Consider the following 13,324-nt stretch of genomic DNA (forward strand, 5'->3'; position numbering starts at 1 on the left):
TAAAAAATACATTGAACATAAACCTTTTAAATTGTTCCTCATGTTACATCTGTAAATTGTGTACATATTGTGTAGCCTATATTTCATAAAATATATCCATGCCTTATCATGTTTAGTTTTTAATAAATGTTTAGCCATTTTATTTATACACCACGTTAACCATTTATATAAAGCTATATAATATTATAGACTATATTACATTATATTATAGCCTATTATAACCTATTATAAATGACTTTGTAAACATTGTTTTACACTCAATCATATTCTTATTCCATTTACAGTTTGGTGATGGCCACGAGTCTATACACTTAATGTTAACCTCACATTTCAGGATATTTTATCTGATTATCAAATAATTCCCTCCATCATTTCTTCTTTCATGTAAATGCTGCGTGACTTCTACGTATTTTAATTTGCGCGCGCACTGAACATTCGAGTTGCTTTTGAACCAGATTTGAACTGGAGTTACCATGGAAACGGGCGGGGAGCTCAACTGACGACAAGCAGCAACTCTGTCTCTCACTGTTGGTTTCGCTAATTTCAGGTAAGTTTAGTCCCCAAAATTACACAAATAGTACATAAAAATGTTTCTGACACATTCTTTCATGTAAATAACACGCTTCCGTTGAATATTTACTTTATAGAAATGGTTTAGTGTCTTCGGGAAAAGTCCGTTAGCATCTCAACTGTTAGACTTTAGCTGTAAGTTTAGGCTTTAGGCTTGTAATCTTGATTAACGATTTTGTAAAGGTTTTGGTGGCAATTTTTCAATGTGAATGGAAGTAAACTAAATTATCTTAAAATTAATTAACTTAAAAGTATTCACTGGACGGTTATTTCGTAGTTTTCACATGACGGAATGCCCTACAGGAGGGCAAATTGGGGTTTTATAATGCCATTTATGCCTAGTATTAACATGAATGTCACGCAACCGCTTAATTCACAGGTAAGTTAACGTTAATTCCAAGTCAGTTGAATCACCGTTTTCATATTAATGTGCGATTTTAATTTAACGTTAAGCATACAGCGCGCGCGCGCGCACACACACACGTTACACACAGATGAATAACCTTACTTCAAAAAATGTATATATTCATTGACAAGCTACTTTTTGTTTTTTTACAAGTGAATGAACGATTTATTTGTCCAAAGGACAAGTACAAGACCAGGGTTAACGTTAATGCCAAGCCCTGGTTTATACATTTTTATAATTTTATTATAATAGCTTCAAAGAAGACCTTTCTCAATGCTGCTATTGTCATACAATGAAAGTATTATATTACTACTTCCATAGTATGGCAAATTAGTACAAATTAGAAAAGTTTAGCAGGTAAAGTTACACAGAATTTTGATGCACATTATCTTATTTTCCCCTCAATGATGGAAGTTCATTAATTTTTTAGGTGTAGCTAATCCTTTACAATGTGTTATTGAACCTTTCCATTGTATAACATTTGTAAGCTACATTTTAATCTTGTGTGGTTTACAGTTTTTTTCCCACAGAGACTTCCAATGGGACGGGCGTCTGAACTGGCGGATGCGGAGCATCAAGCTTCTACTAGTTCTTCCCCCTCAAGGCCAAAGCATACCAAACAGACATCATCCCATTACAGGACAACCGTTGGATGCATTGACCTCTGAATTGAAGCTCTAAGGTGAGAGAAACTATCCCCGTACTATGCTCGAAGACGAAAATTTTGTCAGCGTGCCAGCATGTTGTTGTGGAATGTACTGTTGCATGAGAAAAAAAACACTCCTCACATGTGAAAACACTTTGCTTTACTGATCACTAACCAATCACATATAGGTCAAAGGTCAGATGTTTTGAACTATTGATGCCATCAATGGACAGAGACCCCACACACACAATTGTGTTCTTTACTGTATTCTAAAGAATATACTTTTGGTTTACATATGTTTATGGTTGTGTTGTATGCTACTGTATACAACAGTAATGTTTGGCCTAAAAAACATGTTATGTTTCTACATTGCATTGGTGTTTAGTGTACTTGTTCCCGCTCTCAGCAGATTACTGTCACTGTAGAACATTGTATTGAAGTGAAGATATAAGCCTATGAAAGACCAGAGTGCTTTAGATATAGAACAACAGTGTTTACATGGTATATCCAAAAATTTACTATTATGAAAGAAGTGTTTGCCATTTGATGCAAATGCTTCATTCTGTCATGTGGTTATGGGATTTTGAATGCAGTGTTACATTTTGAAGGAGATGTGAGGCATTTTGTGTGTGCAGTTTTGGGAATTGTGTGTAGAGTTTTGAAAAAGGGTGACATCGTTTTGAAAACATGTGTTTGCAGTTGGAAAAAAACTAATATAAATTTATAGTACTCAAAGCACAGTCTAAATAACTTTAGGGTTAACATTTATGGAGTAGCCACACTGTTATTATCAAATGTTTATGAAATAATAATTCACCAATTTTTAGTAACATCAGTCAATCTGTTTTTTATCCACAGACGGGGCATGAAGAGACTGGACCACAGACTGGACCACAGTGCTAGTTTGGCACACCCACACTACTTATATTTAAGGGATAGTTCACCCAAAAATGAATATTCTGTCAGTAATTACTCACCTTCATGTTGTTCCAACCCCGTAAGACTTTCGTGAAATCTGACAGCTGTCTCACTCCTCCATAGGTCACACGCATCACACACATGACCAGCGTCGGCCAATGGTGAGCCTACGTGGTGACGTGCAACACAGATATACTATGTGCAGTTATACTACGTAAACACACTTAGGCCCACGGAGAACATAATGAATAGTGGAATAAAGTCATTAGTTTTGTTTGTTTTTTTGCGCACAAAAAGTGTTCTCGTCGCTTGATAAACATATGGTTGAGCCACTGTAGTCACTTGGACTATTTTAACGATGTCTTTAAAGGTGCAGTGTGTAATTTTTAGAGGCATCTAGTGGTGAGGTTTGCGAATTGCAAACAGCCAGTCACTTACGGCCTATCCCTCCCTTCTCAAACTGGAAGGAGAAGCTACGGTGGCCGACGTAACCAGCACATTTCTTCCCACATAGCAAACCCACAACACAGCGAGGGAGAAGAACCACATGAAACTAGCCAACTACAAAATTTATCTAACAGATTAGTTTAGCTGGCTAGTATGAACTGTTATGCTGTAGGCTAATGTTAGTGTTTTACAGTCAATAGTACTAATCAGCTGATTGTCTCACGAACGTAACCAGCACATTTATCCCCACATAGCAAAGCCATAACACAGCGAGGGAGAATAACTAAGTTACATGAAACAATATACCTACTTATTTTACACCACTGACAAGGGAAAAGTCACTTCACACGGTGTCTATGGCTAGCTTCTAGGTAATGCTAACATTATGAAACAACAGTTTTCATTTGCAATGTTAAAGTTGGAATACCTTACCCATCCAGCAGAAAACAGGCAACTTCGGCGTCGCTTTGAAAGCCTTTTTCCCTCATAAGACCCTTCCATCAGTGAAAAGCCACACCGATGTTGACCCGTGATTTTTAGATTTACCCTCCGTCGGCTCTTGTCCTAAACAATATGTGTTTTCTGCAGCTTCTCATTCAAGTTAGTGACGAAACGCTCTGTAGTGCTGTTTGTTCGCTGTCGGCTACGGTAGAAACATGACGTCACAATATGTTGAGCTTCATAGAAGGGGGTGCCTGCGGTTATGTAGATATAAATGACTCAAAACATAACGGTTCATTAAGTAAGGTCTTTATACACCACTGAAAACATAGTTATGGATCTTATATTGCATTTTTGTCAATAGATCCTCAGAAATATTACACATTGCACCTTTAATAACTATTCTGGGCCGGCAAGTTTCAATCCCTCAAGAAGCCTATGGAGGAGTGAGACAGCGCTCAGATTTCATCAAAAATATCTTAATTTGTGTTCCGAAGATGAAGGAAAGTCTTACGGGGTTGGAACAACATGAGGGTGAGTAATTACTGACAGAGTTTTCATTTTTGTGTGAACTATCCCTTTAAGACTTCCGTTCATCTTCAGAACACAAATTAAGATATTTTTGATGAAATATGCGAGCTGGCTCACTCCTCCATAGGCTTCTAGGCAATTTCATTCTGCCGGCCCAGACAGTTAGTAAAGACATGTTAAAATAGTCCTAGTGACTACAGTGGCTCAACCTTAAGTTTATCAAGCAACGACAATCATTTTTGTGGGCCTCTTGAGTGAGTTAACAAAAGTGCCGCACTACATCGAGACCCATCTGTGTCATCTTCTCAGTTCTCGCTGATCTCGTGAACTCTAGGGCTGGGACCACTCTAGGGGTGGTCGACCGATATATCGCCCAGGCTGATATATCGGCCGATATAAGGCATTTTTCAAATATCGGCGTTGGCCGATTAGTTTTTCTGATTGGCCGACGTTTTGGAAGCGGGACTTTTATTTTGACGGGCGGCGCTGAGAACACGAGCGCCTGAGAAGAGAACAGCAAACGCCTTTCTGACTTATTTCAAAAGCATCATACTACTACATTCTCTTTAATAAATGATTCAATAACAAATACATTTTGTCACTGTGGCGAGCAGGACGAGGTCGAGGGACGTGAGAGCGGCGCGAGACCGGTGGCGTGATTACTGATGAGCGACACCTGCGCGACGCACCGGTCTCGTATCTCTCACGGAGGAGCGGAGGCATATAGGAGGAGCGACGACAGTGAAGAACGAGAGAGGACAGGCCTGTGTTTGTGTTGTGTTTTGTTTCTGTAGCCAGCAGTCGTCCGCGAGGGACTGCTGGCTTATACTTTCATTTTGTATTTGTTTATTTATTTATTAAAAGTTGTTGAATGTTCGCCGGTTCCCGCCTCCTTCTTCCCATAACATCCAACCTTGTTACACTGGTGCCGAAACCCGGGAAGAAGGAGGAACGTGCTGTCAAGGAGCCCTCGCCGCTGTGGAATCCGCGGTGCCATCGAGCATGGTGGGCAGTTTCCGTCACCATGGACGCTCGAGGCGGCGCGCTGGAGTTGCCCGGGAGACGGTCGAGCTCGCGGCCGGCCGCCTGGGTGCTGGAGGGGCGGCTGCCGTCCGTGAGGGAGCGGAGGAGTCGCCGCCGTTCGCCGTGGGCCGGAGCCTGCTGCCATCCGCCATGACGGGGAGGAGCAGGGAATGGGGGACTCCTGCCGTCTGCCCGAACCCGGAGGAGTCGTCGCCGTCCACCAGGCGGCGGAGGAGTGTCGAGCCGTCCACCGAGGGCTATCCAGCGCCACTGCCAGGTACCGCGGAGAAGATCGCCCAGCTGGTGGAGGACCAGATGACAGCGCGTTGTGGGAACCGGACCAATTTTTTTTTTCCTCTCTCCCCTCTCTCGTCACTGTCGCTCCATGCTTCCGTCTCCTTTCTCTCGCCTCGTCTCTCCATACCCCCACGGGCCGCGGCCACCGTGATCGGTTCCCCCGGAGGGAGGGGGAGGGGGGGAGTCGAGCGCAGTCTCGTGGGTACCCCCCGGCCTGCGAGGGGCGATGGGGGTATGTGGCGAGCAGGACGAGGTCGAGGGACGTGAGAGCGGCGCGAGACCGGTGGCGTGATTACTGATGAGCGACACCTGCGCGACGCACCGGTCTCGTATCTCTCACGGAGGAGCGGAGGCATATAGGAGGAGCGACGACAGTGAAGAACGAGAGAGGACAGGCCTGTGTTTGTGTTGTGTTTTGTTTCTGTAGCCAGCAGTCGTCCGCGAGGGACTGCTGGCTTATACTTTCATTTTGTATTTGTTTATTTATTTATTAAAAGTTGTTGAATGTTCGCCGGTTCCCGCCTCCTTCTTCCCATAACATCCAACCTTGTTACAGTCACTTGTTGCCACCTTGTGGCGAAACAATGTAATCGATAAATGCGTTATTTTAAGCTGATTTAAGGGCCGATCACACCTAATGCGATTTTGGCAGTGAGAGGTGCCTTTTTTCAATTGATTTCTATGGCAGTGCGCGTTCTGCGCGCTGTTTATGCACCTCAGGCGCCTCGCGTTTTTGGAGTTTAAAAAAATCAACTCCGAGCGGTAAAAGTGTTTTTTCCACTGTCCAATTGAATGAATGGAGAGGCGGGTCTTCCGTTGTAGTGATGAAAGCTACAGTTGCTTTGAACGCCGGAGAGTGTGATGATGGAGGATAAACTTGTGGTGCTCTCGCGGGTTACCAGGAGCTTAACGACTTCAGGAATCGTAATGTTAACAGAAAGTAAACAAAGTTAATAAAAGGCTGATTTGACGTTTACTTGACTGACAGGACAGGACAGTTGTTTCTGTGTTTGCCTAGCAGCCAACATAAAACGCAGATCACTGCTCGTTCTGTGTGATTGGAACGATCACTGGTGCTGTTCTCTCAGGTTTCATCGAAAATATCTTAATTTGTGTTCTGAAGATGAACGGAAGTCTTACGGGGTTGGAATAACATGAGTAATTACTGACATAATTTTTTGGTGAACTAACCCTTAAACAGTTTTCATTTCATTTAAATGTTTACATGAAAATATTTGTAGTTGTTTTTTTAAGCTATTATGTAGCGTTTAAAATGTATGATAATCATATGAAATGTTCTACTTTTTGATGTGATGTAAAAGTGCGCTTATAATTCACATGGTTGTTTTAATAAAAAAATTAAGTTGAACGAATGGTGCAGAATTGTTTTTCTAACCTTAAAATAACATTTTCACATGAAAGACAGTGGACATTTTAATGTTCTTTGAATGTTGTATTGTTAATAACATTTTGGGGGAAAACGTTGCAGGAACATTATGCTTACCTTAAGATAATGTTCCAGCAACGTTATGCCAATGTTCCAGCAATGTTATGCGAACGTTCCGACAACATTATGCTAACCTTAAGATAACGTTCCATGAACGTTATGCTAACCTTAAAATAACGTTCCATGAACGTTATGCTAACCTTAAGAATGTTCCAGCAACGTTATGCTAACATTCTAGCAACGTTATGCTAACCTTAATATAACATTCCAGCAACGTTATGCTAACCTTAAGATAATGTTCCAGCAACATTATGCTAACATTACAGCAACGTTATGCTAACATTCCAGCAATGTTATGCTAACCTTAATATAACGTTCCAGCAACGTTATGCTAACCTTAAGATAATGTTCCAGCAACGTTATGCTAATGTTCCAGCAACGTTATGCTAACCTTAAGATAATGTTCCAGCAACGTTATGCTAATGTTCCAGCAACGTTATGCTAATGTTCCAGCAACGTTATACTAACGTTCCAGCAACGTTATGCTAACGGTCCAGCAACGTTATGCTAACCTTAAGATAACGTTCCAGCAACGTTATGCTAACGTTCCAGCAATGTTATGCTAATGTTCCAGCAACGTTATGCTAACCTTAAGATAACGTTCCAGCAACATTATGCTAACGTTCCAGCAATGTTTTGCTAACATTAAGAAACCATTCCAGCAACGTTAAGCAAACTGGACATTTCAACGTTTTTAGAACATTCCAAATCAACGTTCCCACAACGTTCTCAGAACATAATTTTGTTAGCTGGGATGGTGACATTGAAGTCTTGTGACCATGGTGTAGTTTGTTTATATTCTAAAGCTTCTGGCGAATACATTTAGGCTTCAAAGTTGTGTGTTTAAGATGAGTTCATTTGTAAAGATTGTCTTGGTGAAAAATCTCTGCAGCACTCTATAGCTTATACATTTTCCCTGTCATAAACATAGAGTAATGTGATGTAGGGCTTATTTGGGTGCATTTGAGGAAACAACTTGCTGGGTAACTAGAAACATATGTGTCAATAAATCAAATTCTGGTTACTGTGAATATTATATTAAAGCTGAAGTAAAGCGTTTAAAGGGATGGCTAATTTCCATGTAGTTTTAAGTTAAAAATGTTTTTTAATTGTTTCAATAATAACATATTTCAATAATTGATGTTATAAAATATTTTATCATTTACATAAACACCCTGTATTTTTATATAGACTATGTATTTTATCACACAATTTTTGGTGTTTAACAAGGCAGTCCATTGTTGACTATTCTACATTATAATTGGAGTGTATGCTTTTGTCATTTTTACGATTGACTGTAAACATGGTGATGAGTCTCAAGTATTAATAACTTAAGATGTTCGAGTTTAACTCTGGTATAATGCATTACATGATTATTATTATTATTAGCCATATTGAATTCTTAAAGGTACACTCAGTTTTTTTTGTGTTGCACAAATATCTAGATACAGCATCACACCAAAACACTTTTATTTTTGCCATCAGCCATGATTTTATGTATTCCATAAGATACATTGTCGGATAACAGTGCTGTAACCCGGATTTGTAAAGTGATCTCAACATTGGTGCTGTTCCTCTCTCGTCCACTAGAGGGTAGAACACACACTCTACTCGCTAAGCGCAGAATTGCACACACTTCCTGTGCTCGCTCGCTCGCTCCTCGGGTTGTTGATGATAAACAGCGAGCACATGCTGAACCCAATCTTTGACATTTTGCCACAGAACCGAATGACAACTACTTTGATTTAAATCTTAATTCATTAGCTTGACGTTTTGCAATTTGCATTGTCTCTGTAATTACACGCTGAACAATGAAATAGCCTACTTCACTTAACATACTGCTCAGGTATGACAATCCTATTTGCTACAATACAGTATATTTCCAGTCATTAGATTAGTAAATGTGTTAGTCAGTAACTTATATACATATAGCATTTTTTTCGTTTTCATTATAGCTGTGTTATAAGTTGCTTTGCCTAATGAGTTTGTATGTCTGGCAACTTTGCTTATGCTTTCTTTCTTTCTTTCTTTCTTTCTTTCTTTCTTTCTTTCTTTCTTTCTTTCTTTCTTTGTATTTTATACTTAACATATTTGTTGTGTACACTTAAAAGTGCACTAATTTCATGCATGTGTGATTTATGTGTTCAAAGGGCACTGATGGATTTTATAAAAGAGTTTACCACAGTCATGACATTAATGATTTTGTCTGTCTCGTCACTACATGCTGCTTATCGGCTATTCAAGGTAAACGTTCATTCAGTGTCTTGAATCCAGTGATTATATGCATACTATCAGTAATATGCATGTGGTTGCACTGTTATAACTTTTCTTTCTCTGTTTGCAGGACCACAGAGCGTCCTCGTTGGGCTTCCTCCTGATTGGCTGCTCCTCTGTCCTTTCATTCTTTTCTCCCAGTAACCAAGTTATCATGTCACTCCAGAACGATCTAGAATGGGCAGGTGAATCACTCGGACCTGTGCTTTCTACTTTTGACTTCCTGTGGCTTAGTGACGACCACATCACAGCCCGTGTCCTACTGATTGGCTCCACTTTTTTCGTAATGCTCTCTGATTGGCTATCGCCAGATGGGTTGGTCATTATGTCACGCTGCTTGGCCTTTTCCACGCTTTCCTGTTCGCTGACAGTGTGTGCGTTTGCTGAAAATGCAGCTGGGGCGGTAGGGAGTGTTGCCCTCAGTCTCCCTTTATTAGTTTCCCCAAGGAGCAGATCTAGTTCCTTGGGTCCCCTCGTGTTGCCCACAGAAGGACTCCTCAGCTGGATCTTTAAAGTCATCATGGCATTAGGATGCTGGACCACCAGAAAGGGCCTTATTAAATACCTGCTTGATTTGAAAGGCTGGGACTGACTTAGGGAGCAAGTAATGTTTTCCAAAGTTAAAGGAGAACCACAAAAGTTTACTCTCAGGTTACTAGGTATATATGTGTTTTACCTGTTGCATCTAAAAGCCTTCTGTCTTATAAGCTAACATTATAGTGTATTATATTACAGAAACTGGAGTTTGTTTACATCTATTCGTATAATAAAGTTTGCTTATAACCTGTTAAATCCATTACAGTGACTTCTAAAATCCCTGAACGATGAATAAATTGTTTAGCATCATCAACAATGTAGTCCTTTGTAAAGAAAGAATGGGACTCTGTTTAAGTCAGTGTTGCCATGTCCACTTATTATAAGAAACTTCTGTAAATGTGTGGTAAATTTACTCATTGATTTATATGTTTTTATTCAGAACATTTTTTTTTATGATATAATTATTGCAAAGATGTTTTCTGAATGTCAAAAATGCTACTTAACTTTATTTAATGTGTTTATACAGGTTTATACTAAAAAGCAATGAAAAAATAAGCAGGTTGTTTTGGTGAGGATAGTTACTTATTTTGGAATTGTTTAGTCACTTGTCTAGCAAGATCTGGCAACACTGGTTTAAATGTGCATAGGATTACTTCTACTGAGGACATGTAAATTCAAACAATGAATCACAGAAAAGAAACAGTGTATGCTGTTTTATTATATATATATATATATATATATATATATATGTATATTTAAAACTGTACACAAATGTATGAATATGCTCATAAATAGCAACTGGTCCCTGTCTTTGATTGTCAAGTGCAGCTTTTTTTGTTGAGGTGACTGGTTCACAACTGCATTTTTCTGTGGAACAGACATAATCATGTAACGCTGACCAGATTTAATAACTGATTCTTAGAAAAAATCTAAAGACATATTGCTTCTACCATTTCAATATAAGGGTTATACAGTGGGGGAAATAATTATTTGATCCCCTGCTGATTTTGTAAGTTCGCCCACACAAAGAAATGAAGGGTCTATTATTTTTATGGTAGGTTTATTTTAACGGATAGAGACAGAATATCAACCAAAAAATCCAGAAAAACACATTATATAAAGGTTGTAAATTGATTAGCATGTGATCGATTGATTGTATTTGATCCCCTACCAACCAGCAATAATTCTGCCTCCCACAGATTGGTTATGTGCCTACTGTATGTGGAACACAGATTAGTCCTGTCACTTTAAGAAAGTACTCCTAATATCAGCTCGTTGTGTGTATAAAAGACACTTGTGCACAGAATCTGTATCTTCCATTCCAACCTTTCCACCGCCATGGGCAAGACCAAAGAGCTGCCAAACGTCAGGGACCAGATTGTAGACCTGCACAAGGCTGTAATGGGCTACAAGAGAAGGAGACTTTTTGGTGTGATTATTCGGAAATGGAAGAAATACAAATTGAAAAACAATTGCCCTCGGTCTGTAGCTCCATGCAAGATCTCGCCTCATGGGGTACGGATTATAATGATAAATGTGAGGGATCAGCCCAGAACTACACTGGAAGAGCTTGTTAATGATCTTAAGGCAGTTGGGACCACAGTCACCAAGCAAACCATTGGTAACACACTACGCCACAATTAATTGAAATCCAGCAGAACCCGCAAGGTCCCACTGCTCAAGAAGGCACCTATAGAAGCCCTTCTAAAGTTTGCCAATAAACATCTAATGATTCAGAGAAGGCTTGGGAGAAAGTACTGTGGTCAGATGAGACCAAAATTAAGCTCTTTTGCTTCAACTCAACGTGTTTGGAGGAAGAGAAATGCTGATTATGACCGCAAGAACACCATCCCTACAGTCAAGCACAGAGGTGGAAACATGCTTTCTTTCTCTGCTAAGGGTACAGGACGACTTCACCGTATTGAGGGGCCAATAGATGGGGCCATGTACCATAAAATCTTGGACGAGAAACTTCTTCCTTCAGCCAGAACACTGAAGATGGGTCGTGGATGGGTCTTCCAGCATGACGATGACCCAAAACATACTGTCATGGCAACAAAGGAGTGGCTCAAGAAGAAGCACATTAAGGTCTTGGAGTGGCCTAGCCAGACCTTAATCCTATAAAATCTGTGGAGGGAGCTGAAACTTTGAGTTGCCATGCGACAGCCAAGAAACCTTAAGGATTTTGAGAGTATCTGTAAAGAGGAATGGACCAAAATGAGATGTGTGCAAACCTGGTGACCAACTAGAAGAAACATCTTACCTCTGTGTTTGCAAACAAAGGTTTCTCCACCAAGTACTAAGGCATGTTTTGCTTGGGGATCAAATACTTTTTTCACTTACTGAAATGCAAATCAATTCATAACCTTTATATAATCTGTTTTTCTGCATTTTTTTCTGGACCCCCCAACCCCCGCCTCCAAATCATTCTTGTCGGTTATTGGCTGGAACACTAATATGTTTTGTTTGTTATGTTTTGTGGTCCAGGCTGGGCCAGTTTGTTTTTGTTGCCATTTGTGGAGCCTGGGCTGTCTACAGAGACCGCTTTTTTTTACAGTTCACCAGGGTATCAAATAAAATTTATTTTGCTCTTTTTATTATATTATCAAATGCTCTATAGAATCTAAAGCTTATCTTAATCTTATGCTATAAATCCCACCGGGCCAAAGCAAACGTTGACACGTCATGGAGCAATGTGGGTTGGAGATGTGTGTTCGGTTGCTCAAACGCTTGAGTTATATAGTTTTCCAACTCTACTATTGAATCCAATGTATCATCCGCTATTGGATTCGCATCCATGGTGCTGTCAACTACGAATTGCAGTCTGTGAGGTAAACGAAACGCTATTAGCTATTTGAAAATGGGGAGGAGCCATTCAATATGTCCCGCCTTTGCTTCCTGTTTCAGTGGAAATTACGTCAACGCATGATACAAAACTGTGCATTCTAAGGCACTTCAGTAAGCCTTTAATGTTATGAAGCGACAAGAATCCTTTTGGTGAGCAACAATAAATAAATAATAATAACGACTTTATTCAGTAATCTCTTCCATGTCTCTTCCATGTTCCCAGGGAAAGCAAGAACTGACAAAATGTAAAAAAAATGTGTACCTTGATTGCAATGTAAGTCGCTTTGGATAAAAGCGTCTGCCAAATGCATAAATGTAAATGTAATGTCATTCTCCCACACTATTCACATAGTGTATACAGTGCAGCACTTCCAGGTTCTACGTCAGAACACCGGCTCATTATTGTCTGACGCTGTTCACGTGAGCACCACGATGCTGACTTAGGAGCTGACTTAGGAGCTGACATTCTGACGTAGAACCTGGAAGCGCTGCACTGTTTACACTACTAATGTAGGGAATAGTGAATGAGGGTATAGGAAACAATTTCGGACACATGTAGTCACATTTATTTCAGCTGATGTAGTCCGCCCTCTAGTGTTTCATGGTCTAAAATATAGCTGAATTGATTGAATATTCTCCACAGTGTGGTGGCTGGAGAGCTGACCTCAGCCAAGCAATATTTGTTTTTACCATCAAACGTTTTGTTGGGCTATTTCCATTTTTACAGCATTCAACCATCTAGAACAGTGGTCGCCCCGGTCCTCATGTCCCAGTAAAAAATATAAGTATTACCACAGTATTCTGCTTACAGGCACAAAATATCATCATCAGAACTTAATAAACTTCTTAAATCTTGCTGTGGTGAAGCTATAGAAGGAAC

General features: G+C 40.1%; 2 long non-coding RNA genes across 2 annotated transcripts; both read left to right on the forward strand.

Annotated features, from left to right (window-relative positions):
* The first annotated feature begins 303 nt into the window (after positions 1 to 303).
* LOC307005998 lies at positions 304 to 4,555 on the forward strand. Its single transcript, XR_013799371.1, has 3 exons — positions 304 to 547; positions 1,493 to 1,658; positions 2,481 to 4,555. It is a non-coding gene; the product is annotated as an uncharacterized lncRNA (long non-coding RNA).
* A 3,847-nt stretch (positions 4,556 to 8,402) lies between these two features.
* Positions 8,403 to 10,407, forward strand: LOC307005865. The gene is made up of 3 exons (XR_013799344.1): positions 8,403 to 8,632; positions 8,937 to 9,030; positions 9,131 to 10,407. It is a non-coding gene; the product is annotated as an uncharacterized lncRNA (long non-coding RNA).
* Positions 10,408 to 13,324: the final 2,917 nt, after the last annotated feature.

The sequence above is a fragment of the Phoxinus phoxinus genome, assembly GCF_949152265.1.
Source record: "Phoxinus phoxinus genome assembly, chromosome: 10".
Lineage (NCBI taxonomy): Eukaryota > Metazoa > Chordata > Actinopteri > Cypriniformes > Leuciscidae > Phoxinus > Phoxinus phoxinus.